Source organism: Cupressus sempervirens, chromosome 4, assembly GCF_028749045.1.
Source record: "Cupressus sempervirens isolate cs-2001-9-10 chromosome 4, ASM2874904v1, whole genome shotgun sequence".
In the NCBI taxonomy this organism is placed as follows: domain Eukaryota; kingdom Viridiplantae; phylum Streptophyta; class Pinopsida; order Cupressales; family Cupressaceae; genus Cupressus; species Cupressus sempervirens.
Window position 1 is genome coordinate 376,612,130 of NC_143121.1, and position 21,877 is coordinate 376,634,006.

The window sequence follows — 21,877 nt, forward strand, 5'->3', positions numbered from 1 at the left end:
TTTGGTTAACAATTTCTTCATAATCAATTCCCTCCTTTTGAGAGAAGCCTTTGGCTATGAATCTGACTTTATATTTTTCAGTGCTACTATCAACAACATGCTTAATTTTAAATATCCACTTAGAAGAAACAACTGATTTTCCTTTAGGTCTTGGAACAATTTTCCAAACATCATTCTTAATAATGGATTGGTTTTCTTTCATCATAGCATCCTTCTAAGCTATATGTTTAATAGCATTTGAAACATTGGTAGGTTCTGATTTAGATAAATCACTCATGTTTGCTGCATAATTAGAAAATCTTTTAGGTCTTTTGCTTTTTTTGAAGGTTTCAGATGGTGCAGTGAAGTCTTGTGCTTCGTCTACTGTCTCAATGGTCCAAAGATGTCTTTTCTTTGGATTTTGAGTTTTGTCAAGATTAAGATTTTGAATTTTATCTTCAATTTCTTCAATGTTCTCCCTCTGAAACTTACATTCAATATTTTTTTTAGAACTAAGTAAGGGAGAGGGTTCTCCAGAACTTGGGGCTCTTTTGAATGCTAAATCTTCTTCAAATATTATCTCCCTACTAAGTTCAATGTTTTTCTGACCAGGTATGAAAATCTTATATGCATTAGATGTTAAACTATACCTAACAAAAATACCTTTTCTCCTAGAGGGTTTTAGCTTAGTTCTCTTTTCTTTTGGAACATGTATATATATTGGGCACCCAAAAATCCTAAGATGACTTATATTAGGTTTAACCTTAGTAAAGACTTCTTTAGGAGTTTATCTCTAAGGTAGGAGTGAGAACTTTTGTTTTGAATATAGATAGCAGTACAAGAGGCTTTCGCTCAAAGATAATATTCTAATTTTGATCAAATATCATAGATCTTACTGCTTCTATAATTGTTCTATTCTTCCTTTCTACTACCCTGTTTTGTTGTGGGTTATAAGGAACGGTATACTCCCTCTTAATTTCTATTTCTTTACAAAACTCATTAAACACATCTGAAGTATATTCCACTCCATTATCAGTCCTAAGAGTTTTAATTGTGTCCTGATAAGTTTTCAGTTAAGGTTTTAAATTCTTTAAATCTCTTAAGGATTTCTTTTGATTCTTTACATTTTAAGAAGTAAATCCAAGTTTTCCTAGAGAATGTCATCTATAAAATGTATATAGTACCAGAATCCTTAAAGAGATGGAATAGACATAGGTCCACATAAATTTGAGTGGATTAATTCCAAAACATTCTTAGTTTTACTAGTGCTATCATGAAATGGACTTTTGGTGTTCTTATCCAAAGCACATCCTTTGCATATGCTTGAGTGATCTTTATTCAACTTAGGTAAACCAGTTTCAATCTTCTCCATAGTTGATAAGGTTTTGTTCATTTATATTAGTAGCTTCATGAATTAAGGATTGAATAGGTTGACAAAGTTTTGTATTTAATTCATACAAGTATCCCTTTCTTTGACCAATCAACTTTGATTTCTTAAATGAAGAGTTCGTAGACTAGGTCATTACTTTACGGTCCATGAATGCAACATTATGTCCATCATCTTCAAGTGTTGTAACAAAGATTAGATTCCTTTTTATTCCATGTACATAGAGTACTCCTTTGAGATGTAGAGAATTACCTGACTTCAATTTCAAGGTGCAATTCCCAATTCTTTTGACTGAATGAGTAGAATTATCACCGATGGTAACTTCGCCATCAACTTCTTCAGTTATAGAGTCTAGTGTTTCTTTGTACCTTGTAATGTGTCGAGATGATCCACTATCATTACCCATGCTTTGCTTCATACTTCATTTGATAGTGTAGAATACAATGCACAATTCTTAGGATCATAGTTATCTTCTTTCCTAGTAATGTTTGTATAGTTTACTTGCTGCTTTGTATTCTCAAGGCAATTAGATCTGTAGTCTCCAAATCTTACACATTTGAAGCATTTTATTTTGGATAGATTTTTCTTAGGTTTGTCATTTCTTCGATTACCCTTCTTCTTGAAGTGCTTCTTCTTACCTTTATAGGAATTTATATTGAGAACATGAAGTTCTTCATCTTCAATTTTTAATGTTCCTCCTTTCTTAAGTTTCCTAGATTCTTCTTACAGACAATCTCCTTTAAGTCTATTATAGTCTGGAAGATTATCTTTAGCACTTACTCCTTGTGAGATTGTTTCCCATGAATTTGGTAACCCATCTATAGCCATAAATTTTAGTTCCTTGTCTTCAATTATGGTCCCTATACTTGCAAGTTCGTCTCTTAGACTAGCCACCCTTAGGAAGTAAGAGTTCATAGATTCTCCCTTCTTTATCTGTATATGATTTAGTTGCTTTTTTAGCGTGAGGGTTCTAGTTGCATTGTTAACCTCATATGCATTTAATAATTCATTCATCATATGAAATGCTATCTAATGTTTCATTAGCATAGGTACTATTTCATTTTTCACCCCATCTAATATGATCTACATGGCTTTCCTGTTTCCTTTACTCCGAATAGTTTTATTTAACAATAGGTTGCTTGGATGTTGAGTCAACAAACTGTTTTATATCATTGTCTTCAAGAATCATCATAATTCTGAATTTCCAAGCAACAAAGTGTTCTTTCCCATCAAACCTGTCCTCGGGTCTAATTGTTCTTGCCATTGAAGGTAGAAGGATGTTGCTAGATATATAAAGTCTGATTGACAATTTGTAGAGCCTAGGTTCGACTACCACAGCTCTGATACCATGTAAAGTTTTTGCAAATTCTGCTACTAAATCAAACTGATATAAAACCTTTATAGTGATGGAGATGGTCTTGATCAATTACAGATGGAATACTAGTCCTTCTTGCTGAGATAATAGTTCTGCAATAATATATTCTGCTACTAATTTGAATGAGTTAGAGAATGCTAAAGGAACAAACTTCTTTGTACTCGTGTGTCCTTTATCCACATTCCTATCTCATACATATAAGGCACCCTAGAGACATGTCCTAAGAAAGGACATGACTCTTCCTAGGTCGGCCCTACACAAACCAAAGAGTATGTTGCCCAGATTGGCGTGTCATGAATAAACAATTGAGTTAGTAAATGTGCTAATGATAAATATGTCATTTAGAACATTAACAAATGCTCCAAGAAGGACGCCAATTAGGTAAATACAATAAGGTATTTAATAGGTTAAATCCTTTACTAAGGATATCAATGCTTTGCTGGATTCGTACGGTCAACAGTCTAGATAATTATGTTATCAAAGTTATTTAGGATTAGCACCCCCTCTTAGTATAATTGTGTGCTCTCCAATTTGACCTATTTGACGTTGTCTATGCCACCTTGAGGGAGAAACTAGGAAAGTCATGGATGTGAAGGTTGTTTTTGCCAAGCCTGTGGAACATGTTGATGAATCTAGGCCACTTGAAGAGAGGCCTCCCTCTCCAATGGATCATGTATACAAGAGGCAAATAGAGGAGGATGAACCTGGAGAGGATGAAGAAGCTAGGAGAAGGAAGAAAGGGAAAAGTCCATGGTTCACCAAAAGAGAGCTCCTGCTCCTAGACCCCTAACTAGAGTAGTGATTAGAGAGGTTCATGATTCATGTAGAAGGTCACCATCTCCACCATCTCCACCATCTCCACAACCACCACCAATCCCAATGCCTACGTAGAATGAGCAAGAAATGGAACATGAAATGAGGAAATGACAAAGAAGTGTAAGGACAAGGCCAAAGATAGTTCACCAATTCCCTTGGTGCCTGATTATGAGACTAAGGAAGAGGAGGAGCTTATTGTCATCCCAGAGGACATAATATGAGAGGGGATTACTCCTATGCCAATTGCCCCCTTGCATGATTTCACTTAACAAGAAATACAAGGAAAGTCACATAGAGATCTAAGAATGGAGGCCTGCCAGGAGTTTATTAGAGATGAGAATTTCATCAAAACTATTCCTTATTCCTTTCTAACAATTCCTTTGGCAGAGGCATATTGAAGAATATTAGTAGAAGCTAGAGGAAAGGAGATTGCGGAAACCAGATGCCTTTGAAGAGAATATTATCAGAGAGGTGCAAATAGAGATGCACCAAAGATTTTAGTCAATTACACACCAGAAGAAAGCATAAAACTGATGCATGATGCTGGTGTTTTAGTGTTACCTGATTCGATGCAGGTGTTTTAGTGTTACCTGATTGGGATTTATCAGATGCTGTTGCCTTTGATGCCATAAGGAAAAGCATGAGACTACATGGACCCAAGTCAGAGGCAAGTATGGTCTTGATGCCGGTGTTTTAGTGTTACCTGATTCAATGCAGGTGTTTTAGTGTTACCTGATTGGGATTTATCAGATGCTGTTGCCTTTGATGCCATAAGGAAAAGCATGAGACTACATGGACCCAAGTCAGAGGCAAGTATGGTCTTGAAGGGAGCACACTATAGTAAAGAGTATGCTACCTTGTCATTATGGTCTCTCACCCTTGCAAACAGAGCCAGGGAAATTACTGATGTAGATAGTGGTCGAAAGGCGAATGGCATCCTACAAAGAGTTGGTGACACTTCTATAAATGAAGCTACAAACCAGAGTGTTGAGAAAATGAACTTCATTCGAGGTGTTGCAAAGAAGGCAACCAAGGAGAAAGATGACGTGAGATTAAGGTATCAACACTTGTTCAAGGAGTATGAAGCAAAATCCAAATTGCATGTCAATTTGGAAACACAAGTGAAGTTGCTCAGGGAAAAGGTTGTTGAATTGGAATCCTCTTTGCCAAGTGGAGCAAATGTGTCATGTACCTCAGCTGGTTCTACAGGACCATTGATGATGAGGCCTACTATGTGCGATGTGGCTACATCTCCTCTTTTCCATGTTGGATTCAATGATGAAGAAGATGATAGTGGAGATTCTAAGGGATTGCTACATCATAGGATATATGAGCTGGAAAAGGATGCCAACAAGATAAAAGTGAATCTAAGAAGGTTAAAATAAATACTGTGCAATCAACCTTGTTTTACTTACATGAAAATATAAGTTTGTGGTTGCTTGGGACACATGGTTGTTATACTCTTCTTCATGAGGCAATCAACAAGTTTGATAATGATTGGCAGATTGCCAGGCCAATCTATGACACGTGGATCCAGAGGGTTGCCAAGATGGACTTCATATTTTTGTCTTCAAGATTCCACAACGAGAGACCAAAGAAGATTCAACCTACTGCCTTGATTTTGAAGTCACTAGCTGATTTCCAGATGTTGCCAGATCACGTAGAGGCACGAATCTTGGAGCTGCAGAAGGGTTTTGAGGAAATGGAGAATACTTTGTTGCCACCTATTCAAGGTGAGTACAAGAAAGTGAAAGCTTTTCAGTTATGGAAGGAGGTAGCATTAACAAGAATAAATGCAGCAGTGGATAACATCTGTCAGAGACTTGATACAGATTACTTGAGGACTTGTATTGACAAGTTAATATCTTCATGGTTATGCTATGAAAACTTCGAGAGAGAAGTTAACCAGTGTGCAATCAAGTACATTCCCTAGACACAGATGACAAGTCAAGACATGAGTTTTGATTGGCCTAGTGAAGAATAATATGCTGAGTGTGTACAACTGTATACTCTTGTGGAAGAGTCATCATAATGAACCTAACAACCAGGAAAATAGAATCAAATCTTCTCAGGATCATGCCAATTCCTCCAAGCAAAGAGTCATGGGTTAGAACATGTCAACATCAACAAAGTGAATGTGACTAACTGAACGCATTTGATTTTGGTTTTTGCTGTGACTTGTCTTGATCATGTTATTGTCAAATCAAAGAATGACAAGTGTATCACCTCATTGCCCGAGGTTTGTTGTAATCGTTCTTTATGAAAGGATTTTCAAGCCATGAGTTGAGGGTCCGAATTTTGAAGAATTGAATATATTTCTCTATAAGTATTGTTGGTCCTGTATAGAATTTTTGATGTTTTCTGAATATTGATGTCATAAACCAGGGTTTACAAAAGTTGTCAGTGTTGTTCATTTTGTAGGTTTTGGATCAAATTTGTATGTCTCAATTGTATTGACATTTTCATATATCAAAAAAATTGCAGAAGCACTGTTACTGAATTATTTCTTCTCCATTTTTGTGCTAAATATTTCTAGATAGTTTGAGCAAGTTTTGAGCTATCTTGTTGCATTTGTTAGAATGTATGTTAGCTGATTCATTGTTTTCAATTCAAGGTGTTGGGTAATTGCTTTACTTGATAAATATATCTGGTATGGGAGTGGATCTGACAATTAGGAGAAATTCAGGAATTGTCTGATACATTCTGTCTACAAAGTGGAAGAATAAATCTGTTCTTTATGTTAGTATGTTTGAAGTATGATATTAACTCTATTCTCAATTTGGATTAGGCACTGGTCGGAAATGGTGTGTCATTGAGATATGTCATGGTTTACTTAATAATGTTGATGTTTTTCAGATTGTTGCTGCAAATGTACTAAGCATTGCCTATTGAGGTATATGTTTTCCATATGCAACATCCTCTCATATTTATATTGAGCATAGGTTATTGAATAGACATATCTATTCAATTATTAAATCATTAGTTTATATAAACTTAATTATTGTTTTATATATATATTTCTCACATATAATAAGTTTATTTCTCACATAGAATTATGTCTCATATATAATTACATGTATATCCATGGAGTTATCCGACAGAAGCTACCAAACATTAACACTCCCTCTTAGCAAGGGAGGATAAACACAAGACAAATATTACACCATTGGTAATATAAGGATATCTTAAAAGTTTTCCACAATTTAATATTGCATACAATATCAAGAGTATTGATCTCCAGAATATCAACATACGATATTCATCAATTACTCAAACTTAGGGTAAGATATCACATTTGATATCAAGAGTCTTGATCTCTCAGAATATTGACATCCGATATTCATCAAGTACTCCAAAACAAGATTTGATATTACATTTAATATCAAGAGTATTGGTCTCCCAGAATATTGACATCCGATATTCACCAAGTACTCCAAAATCATTTAGATACCACATTTGATATCAAGAGTATTGGCCTCCCAAAATATTAATGATATTCGCCACTTACTCAAAACGTTTAGAGATCACATTTGATATCAAGAGTATTGGCCTTCTAGAATATCAATGATATTCAACACTTACTCAAAACGTTTACATATCACATTTGATATCAAGAGTATTGGCCTCCTAGAATATCAATGATATTCACCAAGTACTCTAAGAGTAATGACCTCCCAAAATGTTGAGATACAAGACATTCACCATTTACTCAATTTATTTAATCTCATAATACAAGTTTATTGTAAGATCGTCACCTTACAATAACTTCTTCAAATACAAGTGATGATCATTTCGAAGTTGTCACTTCCTCATGATGTACACAGGGGATAGGCCCATATAAAAGTCACATGGTCATAGTCCTCTTGACCTTGGCAACTTATTGATCATTATAGAAACCATCTCAGCATGATTTACTCCCTCTTAATCAATAAAATTGGGTTCACTGAAAGTTGATCAAATAGCATCCTCAGTCTTCTCTCTCTGAATCTTAATCTCCCTCTTTTTCCTACAAGAACATTCTCGAAGGAAAAGATCAAGGCAAATAACTCATATAAAAATATAAAGAAGAATGTTAACATTAATAAAAATGTTAGTAGTTTAACTCACATTTATTACTAACAATAGCATAAACAATTCTAATATAACTCTTCATTTTATATTTTCAATAAAGGAAGTAAGATAATAAAATACTCAAACTTTACCATTCCTACTTCCATAATGATTCTCTTCATATTTAACAAACATTATATCAAATTATTAAAGATCATAATGAATCAATGTATATAATCTGAATACATTTATATAATTTATTGCCACATCTATTCTCTAGAATATGTATTAAACATAAGAAGGAATATGAAATGGACATTACCCTTATTACTCGATGCCAGGAATCCTCAAAATACCTTTGTAAATTCCCTTTCTTCTTGCCTTTAATATATATCAAAGCTCTTGTGAAGTTAAATCTTAAACTTGCATATAATAACATGTTAATTCCTTAAGTAGTTGCTAGTGAGAATTTGCCCCTTTGGTTCTATCAAATACCACATGCAACTTGCAACTTGTCTTTCTCCCTCCTATTTAGTTTTTCTTCAAGACTATCATTGCCAATTGATATAGTTCTTCTATGTGGGTGGGTGATCAATCAAAACCTTGTTTATTGGAGATAATTTATATTCCTTCCCTAATACCCTTCGACCAAGTCTTTCACATGTCTTTTTCCTTCGGTACAATCTCTCACCCTAGTCACTTTCTATAACCTTATTAATATAGTGCATAATTCCCTCCATCACAAAGGGCTCCCATTATTTTATTATTAATTTGTGCATGGGATTCAAGGTTTTCTGCTTTTTGCGTTGGATCCTTCTGTTACATATGCTAGCTAGTGGTGACTTACATTTCTCGCACATATTTGATTTCCTTGATCGGCATAAATTTCGCAAACCCACCATTGATGGAAAACTATCAACACAAGAAGAGTATAGAACCGTAACATCCAATGATTGAAGATTCCCTCTTTTGAGCCAACCACATGCAAATTTCTTTAGTTCTAGATTATGCAATGTTCTTAGCCGAGTGGCTTCAAAAGCAATTATCAGACTTTGGACATATTGTGTAGATGGCTGCAAATGTAATGGTATTTTCTCCAAAGAAGACTATCTCTTCAAGGAAAAATAGTTCATTGTATAAAAGTAATGCTCTGATTACCCTTCTGATGAACCTTTAATCATAACCTCTTTTGCTCGGAGAAACTCTCAAATTGCTAAACACACATTTGCCCCTTCAGTGGCCCTACATTTGGCGTTTCTTCGTTAGAGGCAGGATATCGGCGTTGCTTTGGCCATTGTTGCAACTTAATTTCCTTCTCTCTGCATCATCATTTTCTCTCTATCGATTTACATTTGCAGTCTTAACTTGGCTCTAATACCATGTTGATGTTTTTCAGATCATTGCTGCAAATGTACTAAGCATTGCTTGTTGAGGTATATGTTTTCCATATGCAACATCCTCTCATATTTATATTGAGCATAGGTTATTGAATAGACATGTCTATTCAATTATTAAATGATTAGTTTATATAAACTTAATTATTGTGATATGTATGTATGTATGTATGTATGTATGTATGTATGTATATATATATATATGTTTCTCACATATAATAAGTTTATATCTCACATAGAATTATGTCTTATATATAATTACATGTATATCCATAGAGTTATCCGATAGAGGCTACCAAACATTAACAAATAAAATTCAAATAATCAACTCTCTATGTTTTACCTTGTGAAGGAATTTAAAGAGATCTCAGGCTTTTCTTCTCAAACTGTGATAGGGTGGTAACTAGCTACCTTCCCTCTTCTTTTGATAGGTATAGAAGAAATAAGATGTCATCTGATTTATTTTACTAGTTTTGTGAGAGATGGTAAAATATTGTTACTAGTCTGTAGGGTAAACCTACCCAAGTCTTGTAGAGCTTGAAGTGTAGAAGGTATGTCAGAGTAGCCTTGTCAGCTGGCAAAAACTCATCTTAATTGTTGATCATAGAAATTAGGTAATCCTTAGATAAGTAATGTGGTAAACTTCATATGTTCAATCCTGTCAAATCAAATTCCAACAAAATGGCGACTCCACTGGGGACTTGTACTTTGAATTACTTTTTCCACCTTTACTAAGAGTTTATTTCACACGTGGGAAGTGGTATGAGGTATTAGCCCAATCAATCCTTATTTGGGTATTTGCAAAGAAATATTCTGTCTCCATGTTGGGAGTGGGGCTTCTAGGTGTGCTCCTGTCTGCGTTTAAATTGGGATTTGTGCCCTGTCACTCTTGTTAAAGCCCTATTTTAGATTCTTAAGGTTTGTCTAAAAAGGATAATTATCCCAAGTCATTTTGGGTGGCGACTCAATGGTTATACCGGAGTTTCCACTATCAGTTTGAGAGCAAAGATGGATAAAAAGTAGAATATGAGATTCTTTGTAAGACAACACCCTAAATCACTTTGGAGAGTGAACTCTCTAAATGAAATAAGAAAAGTTTGATGAAGAAAGGTGGTGAGTCCAATAATAGTGTTGCTGTCTAGAGACAGAAGCACATTGATATGAGTAACACATTGCATCTTGTGCCTGAGGAGAATGATTCTTCCTCTAAAAGATCAAGATCTGATAGTATGAGGTTCGATGGTTTATTTGATATCCCTACACAAGGAGAAGCTTCCCAACAGGATAAGGGTGTAACTGCTGTGAAATATGCAGAAAAGGCTAAAAACGAAGGTGACGGTAGAGGGAGAGTATGGAAGTGTGTCCAATTTGTGGCCCTTTGCATCTCATCATATAAAGTTTCCTTACAGTAGGCTAATTGACCAACATATTGTGGATTTAATTTATCTTGCGGATACTTGTGGTTCTGAGGTTGCTCTGCCAGATCCTGATGAGCTTTTTGGCAAGCTCAATACATTGAGGCTTTTTGATGAGCTTTTTGGCAAGCTCAATACAATGTCTAGAGCAAGAAGCCATAAACAGGTGGCTTGAGATGGAAGGTGAGGTAGAGATCCTAAATTCATTGTCTGAGAGAAAAAATCTGCTAAGAAGAATAGCAGAATTGAAGGAAAGAAGTAAGAGATTTGACGTAGGCCCTAAGACATTAGATCATGAATTGTTTGGTGATATAAATGAACTGAGAAGTGAATGCCAAGGAAGGGAACGCCCCCTGCAAGAAAATGAGCTTGAGAAAGAGTCTTAGATAAATGAAGGAACTATAATAGAAGGAATATGAAATATGCTGAAAGAGTATGAAGGAAAGAAACAATACAAGGCAACAAAGAGTGCTTTTCAAAGACTGATGGAATACATACATCAATAATATCTGGTTCAAGCAATTTGGTCGTATGAAGACATTATGAGATGATTTATTATAGAAAACCAGACATGATACTAATATCATTCTAAAGCAGTGAAATAATATGCAATGACACATCTATAAAATATATTGTATTGATAATCACAGTAAAGAATTATGTGTTGGGTGACATTTTGGACATGTGTATGCACTTCTTCAATTCATCTTCTGTGCGCCTGGATTATGAACTTCACCATGCAAATTATTAGTGCTATGATCTCGTATGCAGTGAATTAAAGATGACCACACTTTGACCTGGTATGCAGTGGTTTCAAGACAAAAGAAACAGTTTTGGCGATCGAAGGCCCAATATCATAAGATATGAAACAAGAATATGATGTATTCAGTGTACATCCCTGCATCAGGAAATGGGGAAGTAAGATAATATTTCATGGAAATAATTACAGGATATACTGTAAAAGAAAAAAGTGCCAAGCGCAACTACATGCTTTGTGAAGATGTTATGAAAATTGAAATAGCATGAGTCAACTGACAATGCCATAATGAATATTTTAAACAAAATTTAGAGATGAACTGAAGATAATGTCAATGAAATAACAGGGATACTAATATATTGTGACACTATATAAAGATGACCATGCAAATTTAGTGCTATGACCTTATGCAGTGAATTAAAGATGACCACACTTTGAGCTGGTATGGAGTGGTTTCAAGAAATATGCACCATGCAGATTATTAGTGCTATGACCTCATATGCAATGAATTAAAGATGATCACACTTTGACCTGGTATGCAGTGGTTTCAAGACAAAATAACAGTTTTGGCGATCAAAGGCTCAATATCATAAGATATGAAATAAGAATATGATGTATTCAGAGTACATCTCCACACCAGGAAATGCGAAACTAAGATAATACTTAATGGGAATAATTACAGGATATACTGTAAAAGGAAAAAATGCCAAGTGCAACTACATGCTTTGTGAAGATGTTATGAAAATTGAAATAGTACGCGTCAACTGACAATGCCATAATCAACATTTTATTAAAAAAATTCAGAGATGAACTGAAGATAATGTCGATGAAATAACAGGGATACTGACATATTGTGATGCTATATAATACCAAGTACAAAAACAATTAAAAGTGTGCCATTGTAACATACCATTTTTCATAGGCTGGAAATTTAGAGATCATAGTCTAAGAATAATTGATTTTCATAACAGAATGACATAAAACAGTTATATGCGTTGCTTCTTTCAAGAAAAACAAAACTATTAACTGATTTCATTTCACAAGATAAAACAACTAGTAAATTTCAAATTCACATGGAGGAAACTAATTCAACTCCCGTAACTAACTTCCACAGTTACACTTAATAGCAACTTAATAAATAACTATATAAACGATCATGCATTTCAGAAGTACATGAAAAGTAAGTACAAGCAAAGATTAGGAATCATACATGTATCAAAATAACTATCAACGTGTTGTGCAAGCTTCATAATTTGGTAAACAGGTGACTTAGGCTCAACCTCCCAACTGAGGACCTTAACATATCCCCACACAATCTCATATGAGAAAGGCCCTCCCTAACCTGGGGTTAGGCTTGGGGCACCATAGTCCTGCCACCTGAGCATTTTGGTGTTAGTGTCGGCTAAGCAGCAGACAAGGTTGTGGAATTCCTTTATCAACCTCCCCTCTGTCAGCTAGCACCTTGATCTCTAGTGATCATTTGTGGCAAGCATGCCTCTAACCTACCTTGGCCAAGGATTTAGGTGGGCAAATGAATAGCCCGATCACCACTGCTTGACTCAACTATTGAGTATACTTTGGGCAACCATGAGCTGACTTGGTCTTAGTAGTTTTAATTGTTCATTTACGTTTGTTATTGACATTCAATTTGTTCTTGTAGGGATACCTCTCCTCTTCACCCATTTATGTTTGACTCTACTGGTCTTGGGTGCATCTTTGGGGATTTTCTGGTATATGCATTCATTTTTATCAATCTGAATTTATCAACACCAATTTGATTCTATCTCAATTGGTATATGGACCTTCCCAAGCCAAGCTAAGACCTTCCCAAGTCAAACCATTTCCTCTAAAGACCCTCTATCCACAATAATTAGCTTACAAGGCTCACAATAATAGGTTAATCTTGAAACTTTGATGCTGAAAAAAATGGGTACATTACAAGCTTGTAGGGCTTGTCATTCCCATAGTCGATCCCCTGTGCTATCCAATGTAGGATAAATGAAATACATTATTTTAATATTATTTCTTGTAGAGGGTGTCCATATTACTTCTCTTAAACGAGTTGATTTAATTTTTCATCATTCATAATAAAGTGACTCTATGAAGTGCTAATATTTTTTTAGCCACTTTATGACTCTAACTTTGAGCATTAAAATAATATTGCAATCGAGCTCAAAACCCCATGTATAAATAACTCATTGGCAAGAGCTTGACAAAGCAAATCACATCCTTTTACTAAAAAAATAAATTCTATTTGTCCCAAAAGTGAATTTGAGTAGGCCAAATAATCTCACGATCCCTCACAGTCCCTAGTTAGCCCTCGGGACCATTAAGAAATGGGCCAATGACCAATTATGTCTTCATTGGCTAGAAAGGGGATGTTGCAATTTTATTTTCTTGCACTTGATTGAAGTTGTATTTATTGTGTTTTTCACTTGTAGGCAGATAATCATTTCTACATGGAAAAAGGCAAGACTTATTGAGGATGACTCCCCAATTGACCTTGACAAGATAGATCCCGAGTCTGAGTGGATTGTTGGACTTGAAACTGATGATGTTGCTGATCATCATGTTTTTGAGTTTGAAGATTTTGAAATCACGAGGAGACCAACTTTTCTAGTAGTGTTCTTGATGGACTTAGGGTCATGGACTTTCCAAGGAGAAGCATTCGTAGGGCCTATTGGCCCCTAGCATTTTGACAAGTGACTACATTTGAGTTTTTGGAACATTGTACTTGGTTTGTAGGTTGACTTTGTACATAGTCATAAACTATGTTGTAATTAACATTTTGAGAATTGTCTTTATCTAGTTGTTTTTAATGCTACTGTGGTATGTTTTGTGCAATGTAATCAGTTCCCCAGGGATGCGTACCCGGCCTAAAACCCGACGTTTTGGGGATGGGGGGATGGGTATGGGACGTCCCCTAGCCGTCCCCAAAAAGTGAAAAAATGCAGGGGACGTCTCGGAAACTTGGGGACGGCTGAGGGGAAAAAGGGGGACGGCCAGAAGTACCCGGTACGGAAAGGGGACGTCCAGATGTCCCCTTTCCGTACCGGGTACTTCTGGCCGTCCCTCTTTTTTGTTTGCATAAAATTTAAAAAGTTGAACATAATTGTTTTTTTTTAAAGCCTCCAACTTGGTCGGCCAAGTTGTCCCCACCCCTCCAAATGCCCTAAAAGGCATTAGAGGTAGAATAGGAGCAGCAGGCTGCTTCATTTTTCTGTGTGTTTTTTTTATGTTGAACATGAACATGATTATGATACATTGGTACTTATGACTTTATGGCAGCCCTCTACCCATTGGGCCTATAGCTTTGGGCATATTTTGATTTTGATTTGGGCCTATAGCTTTGGGCCTATACATTATGATATTGACAATTGTTAATGTTCATTGTTCAGTGTTCACTGATATTGATATGCATTTTGACAATTGGGTACTAAAATCGGATATTATTTCCTAGATGGCATTCAAATGTTGTATTTTATGGTTCTATAATGTTTAAATGACATGCTCATATGAATGATATGTATATTTGCAAATTTCAATATATATTTTAAAATTTCCCTATATATATAGCTGTCCCTATTTGCTGTTCCCCCCGTCCCCAAAATTGCCAAAAAAATTTGCCGTCCCGGAAACCCGTCCTACCGTCCCCTGCCGTCCCCGTACCGGAAACTTGGGGGAACATAGGTGATATGCATATAGTTTTACGATAATAGATAGTTTCTATTATATCCGTTTAGTATCTAATGGTTATCTTTTGTAATCTTCTATAAATATTAAAATGTTTCTAATATTTAGTTTTATGTTTCTAGAATAGAATGTTTCTATTCTTTAAGATTATTTCTTAAGAAAACATCGTTTAGTCTCTTGTGTAAATTGATCGCTTGATCACTATTAATAACAAGCAAATATTCTCCAATTGCTTCGTAATATGGTTTTAGAGCCAATACTTGAATTTTTTTCGAAAATAATTATACTTTCTTGGTTGAAATTATTTGCCTTTTATTTTCGAAATTACTTACATGCATATTTGCTTCCAACTCTCTATAATCCAACTAGGGTTTCTGTTTTGAGAGATTTGAATACATTGACTTCTGATTCTTGCTGGGTTTTCTAAAATCTCAACTAGGTTGCCATCTATTTTTCTGGGTACCTCAATTTTTGTTCCTCAAATTTTGAGCCAATCAATCCAGAAATCGACAACATATTCTTTCTACGTTTTTCAAGCTCTCTTTTGGGTCATCCTTCAAATTTTTTGGGTCTCTACTTTTTGAGGATTGCACGTACTTGCATGTTGTTTGCATGTGCTGCTTTACTATGCAAAGTCTTGTGTTTTGCCTCCCTTAAAAATTCTAGTGGGTTTCCATCCGTGTTACGGGACTCGGACTCGCCTCTGACTTGGAAAGTCAAAATCCGACTTGGACTCGGACTCGGCGACCGGACTTGGCCAGGACTTGGCAAGGACTCGGAAAATCATACAAGTATAATAACAAACTTTTGAAGGAAAAAATTGAATAACATAATATAAAGTTGAAGATTTAAGATTTAAGATTCAATCCTTAATAGATTCTTGACATGCCACATCATTTTCAAAATTCATATACATTGTAAAAAACATCTTCCGGAAATCTCTATCTTTTAAAAAAAATAAAATTATAAAAAATTAAATTTTTTTATTTAAAATTTTAAAAAAATTTAAAAAATCAGAGTCCTAGGCTCTGGACTTGCCCAGGACTCGGCGAGTCCACGTGGACTCTGCCAGGACTCAGCCGAGTCCGAGTCCAGAGGCAGATTGCCTCGGAAACATGGACTCTGCCTCGGACTCGCAGAGTCCTGGCATGACTCGGCGAGTCCCGTAACATTGGTTTCCATAATTGTTTTCCGCACAATTTTTTTTTTTGATGGGTTTTCATATTGTTTCCCTAATTTTTTTTTGGGGTTTCTATAAATTTTCCCTAAAAAATTTTTGACTCTGTAATTTGCAAAGTTGTGTGGGATTTCTTTTTGGATTTGTAATTCTTTCCTCAAAAATTATTTGTTGGGTTTTACAGTTTTCCCTAAAAAATGAAGCTTTGTAATGTTTGTTAGGTTTTGATTGGTTTTTCACCTCAAAAATGATGTTGGGTTTTGATTGATTTTTCACCTCAAAAATCGTGTCAGGTTTTGATCGATTTTTCACCTCAAAAATCATGTAAGGTTTTGATTGTTTTTTCACATAAAAAAATCATGTTGTGTTTTGATTGATTTATCACCTCAAAAATCATGTTGAGTTTTGATTGATTTTTCACCGCAAAAATTGTGTTCGGTTTTTTTGATTTTCTCCTAAAAATCATGGCTTTTTTGTGGTGTGTTTTGGAGCATTATGCTCATCTGCAAAATTTTGGAGCATTATCCAAAGTACCATCAGCAATCTTCTTAGTAGACATCCTTTGCTTCTGATTCAAAAGGCTCCGAGAAAAAAAACATTCAATCCAACTATTGCTACAAGTTTGGGCACATGAAGGTTGAATGTCAGAAGTGCTTAGCTACCGTATCTAAGCAATTTGGTTTGCAGCCCATAACGAATAGTTCGAAGCACTCTAAGCAGACAGAATCTGCCTTTTACACTTTTTGACAGCTTCGTGCTCTGGATAGATTAACTATTAAGGGAGGGTATTACGATAATAGATAATTTCTATTATCTTCGTGGAGTATCTATAATGGTTATCTATTGTAATCTTCTATAAATATTAGAATGTTTCTAATATTTAGTTTTATGTTTTTAGAATAGAATGTTTCTATTCTTTACGATTATTTCTTAAGGAAACATCGTTCAGTCTCTTGTATAAATTGATCTCTTGATCACTGTTAATAACAGGCAAATATTTTCTAATTATTTCTTAATATATAAATGATGAAATTCTATTCTGTATGATCTATTAGTTGAACTTTATATTTTCTTTGTTCTCATTATATCTATAATGTGGAAATGCCCCTTAATTAAAAAATAAAGTATTTCTTTTACTGTTTTTTTTTCAGGTTTTTACATTTTTATGTAAATCTTATTTTTTTCAAAAAATTCTAGTCCTTTGGTTTTCCAATTTTATCCCAAAATGATTTATGCTTCTATGGCTTGTAGAACATGTGGTAGTAACATGACAAGCTTACTCCTCTTTAGTCTTGCTACACACATGTTGAGGCATCTTTGTTAGTTTTAGAGGTCTGCTACAAATGTATTTACATTGCCATATTTTTGGTATATGTTTTCCAAATGGCAGCGAACTCTTATATATATAAGAAAGCGAGTAAAGAATAGACATGTCCCGTAATGGATAAGATAGCGAGTAAAGAATAGACATGTCCCGTAATGGGACATGTCTGTTCGTTAACATAATTACAATATTATAATTAATTAATTATATATATGCTACAATTTATCTGAGTGAAGGTACAAAACATCAACACTCCCTCTTAACTAGGGAGGATAAACACAGTACATGTATTACACCATTGGTAATATTAGGTTTGGCAAAAAATTATATCTTTGATTAGATGATATCAAGGTCACCGGGAGACGGGGAGACTTTGAGGTCTCCGGTACTGGTACTGGTACCGGTACGGCAATTTTTCAAATAGGAGACGGGGGTACTTGGAGACGGCAATTTTTTTTTTTTATTTTTAAATTTTTAAATAAATTTTTAATAGTTTAAACTTATAGAGTCTAATACTAAAAGTAAATAGAAAATTTCAAAATAGTAATACCGTAAGACTAAAAGACTAAAGTAAATAATAAATTAATAATACTAGTGTTGTCACATTAAAAATTAAAATAGATTCATAGAGTCAAACTGTCAAAGATTATAATAATAATAAGCGGTCAAATACAGAAGTATATTACTGAAATAGATTTTAAAACCTGACAAATTGGCATTGCTACAAAAAATTTGTGAAAATTATTGAATTATTCAACATTGATGCATGCATAGAGACACACTTAGGATTTCTATTTTCTAACTAAGAGTTAGGATTGCTTAGTTTAAAAGGGAGTAAATCATTTTGTAATAGTGTTTTTTTTCCAGTTACACAGATTCAACTAACAAAGATTCCTATATTGGTACTAGGATATTGCCAACAGCAGATAAACAGGTACGAATAACAAATACGACTTATACATCAAACTGAAACATGATATCCTCTTGAAAAAACAGAAATATGGGACCAAATACATTCATGTTAACATACATAAAACCTCTAGTCTATCACTGTTATCGCTGAGTCTTTATCAGCAAATAGATGCTTGGTTTTCATGAGGAATAATACTATTATCAAGCATTTGCATATCAGATTTCTGTAACATACGTAATACTATCTTCTAATGCACTAACAACAGTTTTTGCACCCTAATTCCTCAGCCACATAAATTTATGTGATTTGGGATCTTTACTGCAATCCTGTACAGCTTCCAATATGTTGTCTTAGACTTCTATCGTGTTCCTGTAGGTGACGTACATCACCAAGCAGTTGTTACGGAATTCATATAGTACCTTAGATTTTTGCATTAAAAACATTTAAATGAGGGCTAAAATATATAAAATTATTTAATATTATATTTTACATTTATATTTTATTAGGAGACTTCGGGGAGACTTCACTTTTTGGATTAGGAGACGGGGAGACTTCAGGAGACTTCGTCATGAAGTCTCCAGCCTTTTTTGAGGTTTCCGGAGACGCGAAAAGTCTCCGAGACGCGTCTCGGTCTCCGAGACGCCACTTTTAGGGGGGAGACGGGTCTCCTGGTAACCATGGATGATATCTATCATTTTGATATTACGAGTATTGGCCTCCCAGAATATCAATGATATTCACCAAGTACTCAAAAGGTTTTGATATCACATTTGATATCAAGAGTATTGGCCACCCAGAATATCGACATCCGATATTCACCAAGTACTCAAATAAGGTGTGATATCATATTTGACATCACGAGTATTGGCTTGCCAGAATATCATAAGATATTCACCAATTACTCAAAATAAGGTTTGATATCAAGAGTATTGGCCTCCCAGAATATCAAAGATATTCACCAAATACTCTGAGTAATGGTCTCTCAGAATGTTGAGATGCAAGACATTCACCATTTACTCAGTTTATTTGATCTCATAATACAAGCTATTGTAAGATTGTCACCTTACAATAACTTCTGCAAATACAAGTGACATCATTTGGAAGTCGTCACTTCCTCATGATGTACACAGGGGGTAGGCCCATTAAAATCACATAGGAGGTATATTAATGAATCATTGCCCTCTTGTTTGCTAGAATTTATTGATCACGAAGAATCATCACAACTTGATTTACTCCCTCTTAATCAATATGATTGAGATTACCAAAGGTTGACTGAATCATATCATCTATGTGCTCCCTCTCTTTCAAGGTTGCCTGAAATATTAGTCTCCCTTGCAATCTCCCTTTTTTTCCTGCAATAACATTCTCGGAGGAAAAGATCTATGTACATAACTCTTAAAAAAGAGACTACAATAGTACTCAAGAATAATAAATAGTTTGCATAATGAATATATAAGACCATTACAATAAAATATAGATTAAATATATTTTGACCACATATGCATATATTCAAACTTCTATATATATCTATATTTTAAACATTATTTCCTTATTATTAGCACATATGAAATCTAAGGTAACCAATTTCTCTTATATAACAATTTTGTTTAGAGAATATATTTTACTTTATATACATATATATAATCACCATATAGTTTGGATTATACTATCTCATACAGTATAACTACGAAATAATTATGATACACACACACACACACATATAACAATAATAACATTTAATAATAATAACCATATTTATAACAATAATATACTTACATACTTTACCATGATGGGGCCCATGTCTTGCCAAATGCCCTTGTTCCCTGTTCAACATTATAAGTACATGCCTTTTTTATGTCGTTGTTGTTCACGATAACCATAGTTTGCACTAGTAATGGTTTGTGCAATCACTATTATAGTTAGGTAGACTATCGTTCAAAGACTAGGCTTTCACCGTGTGAAACAGTTGTAGTTACAGTAGCATCTCTGATGATTATATGCCTCGAACCTCATTTGTAAAGCATGCCTTATTTGTGTGGACCAAACTCCCTATTGCTGTCAATTCCTACATATGTTTTCCTCCACAAGTAGTGATGTAGCAAGACTCATTTGACGTGGCCTTTGTAAATTTCCAGCACTTAAACATATTTTTATTATTATTATATTCATTCTTGTGAACATTTATCCTCTGTCTCCTGTAAAACATTTGGTCTTTAGTATTCACTATTTGGAAGGATGGAATTTATTATCATGCCTGCTTTGCTTGGAAAGTCTTTGCCAAGACTAATGATGGCCTTCAATGCCTGGATGCAGAATAAATTATATATTTTATTCTTGTCTTTGTATGTCTTTGGTGATATCTATCAATCTATCTATCTATCTATATATAATTGTCATTTTATGTCTATGTTGTGAATTTGAACTTGCTAGCTTTCAAACTCTGTATCATTTCTTTATTGAATTTGCTTCCAACATTTTCCATATCTTTCCTTTTGCATGAAAATCTGATACTCTCAAACTTCTAAATCATTTAAATGAAGAATTTGGATCCACCATCTCTCCGTCTATTGGTGCAGCTGTACATACGTTTTCATTCTCTTGGAGTTGCTTATCTTTATGATTCAAAAATATCTTATTGATGATTATCAGGTGCAAATAAGATCAACTTATTTTCCCTTGATTCGAACTTGCTCCGATACCATGTTAGTTTTAGGTCTACTACAAATGTATTTGCATTGCCATATTTTTGGTATATGTTTTCCAAATGGCAGTGACCTCTTATATATATAAGAAAGTGAGTAAAGAATAGACATGTCCCTTAATGGGACATGTCTGTTCGTTAATATAATTACAATATTATATATATATATATATATATATATATATATATATATATATATATATATATATATATATATATATATATATATATATATATATATATATTATCCGAGTGAAGATACAAAACATCAACAATCTTGACTAACATATTATGTTTTGTACAAATAAACAATCACAATGTTAATCACTGGTAAATCATTGGTAATAGTGATATTTAACAATCTCATCAGTGAAGCAATGTTTCATTAGAGCTCCAGCGAGGCTTGTAACCGCTTAATCACTCCTTCATTCTCCTCATGTAAGATGCTGTATACTACCATTCTTTGTAACAATACATGCCACAACACAGAGAGGAGAAGGAATACAGAGTTTAATTGACGATATGATTGCTTAGGCATTTAATATATCCAAGCTCTTGAATCATAGATATAATTATCATGAATATAATCCAGCACAACTGTTCTCATTGAAGTGTTTAATATGTTCTGTTAATTTCCTTCCCCTAGAAAGTTCTATCATGATACAGTTCTTGGCTTTTGCCATTCATGTTTTCAGTTGTGCCATACAACATTTAGCTCAATAGGCATGTCCATACACTGGGTGCCATTGTGGGCCATAGATCAACTAGTTTGTGGTTCTACAGTTCTTAATATGTGTATTAAATGTCCACTTTGACTGGCTTAGACTTTAGTGTACACATTTTGTTCTGAAAGTTGACTTTTTCTTTTTGCTAAAACTCTGGTCTTTGAGATGGAT

General features: G+C 34.4%; 1 protein-coding gene across 1 annotated transcript in view; it reads left to right on the top strand.

Moving 5' to 3' along the window:
• Positions 1-21,877, top strand: part of LOC149561641 (TATA box-binding protein associated factor RNA polymerase I subunit C) — a 184,243-nt gene that overhangs the window by 95,362 nt on the left and 67,004 nt on the right. The window lies entirely within an intron of this gene.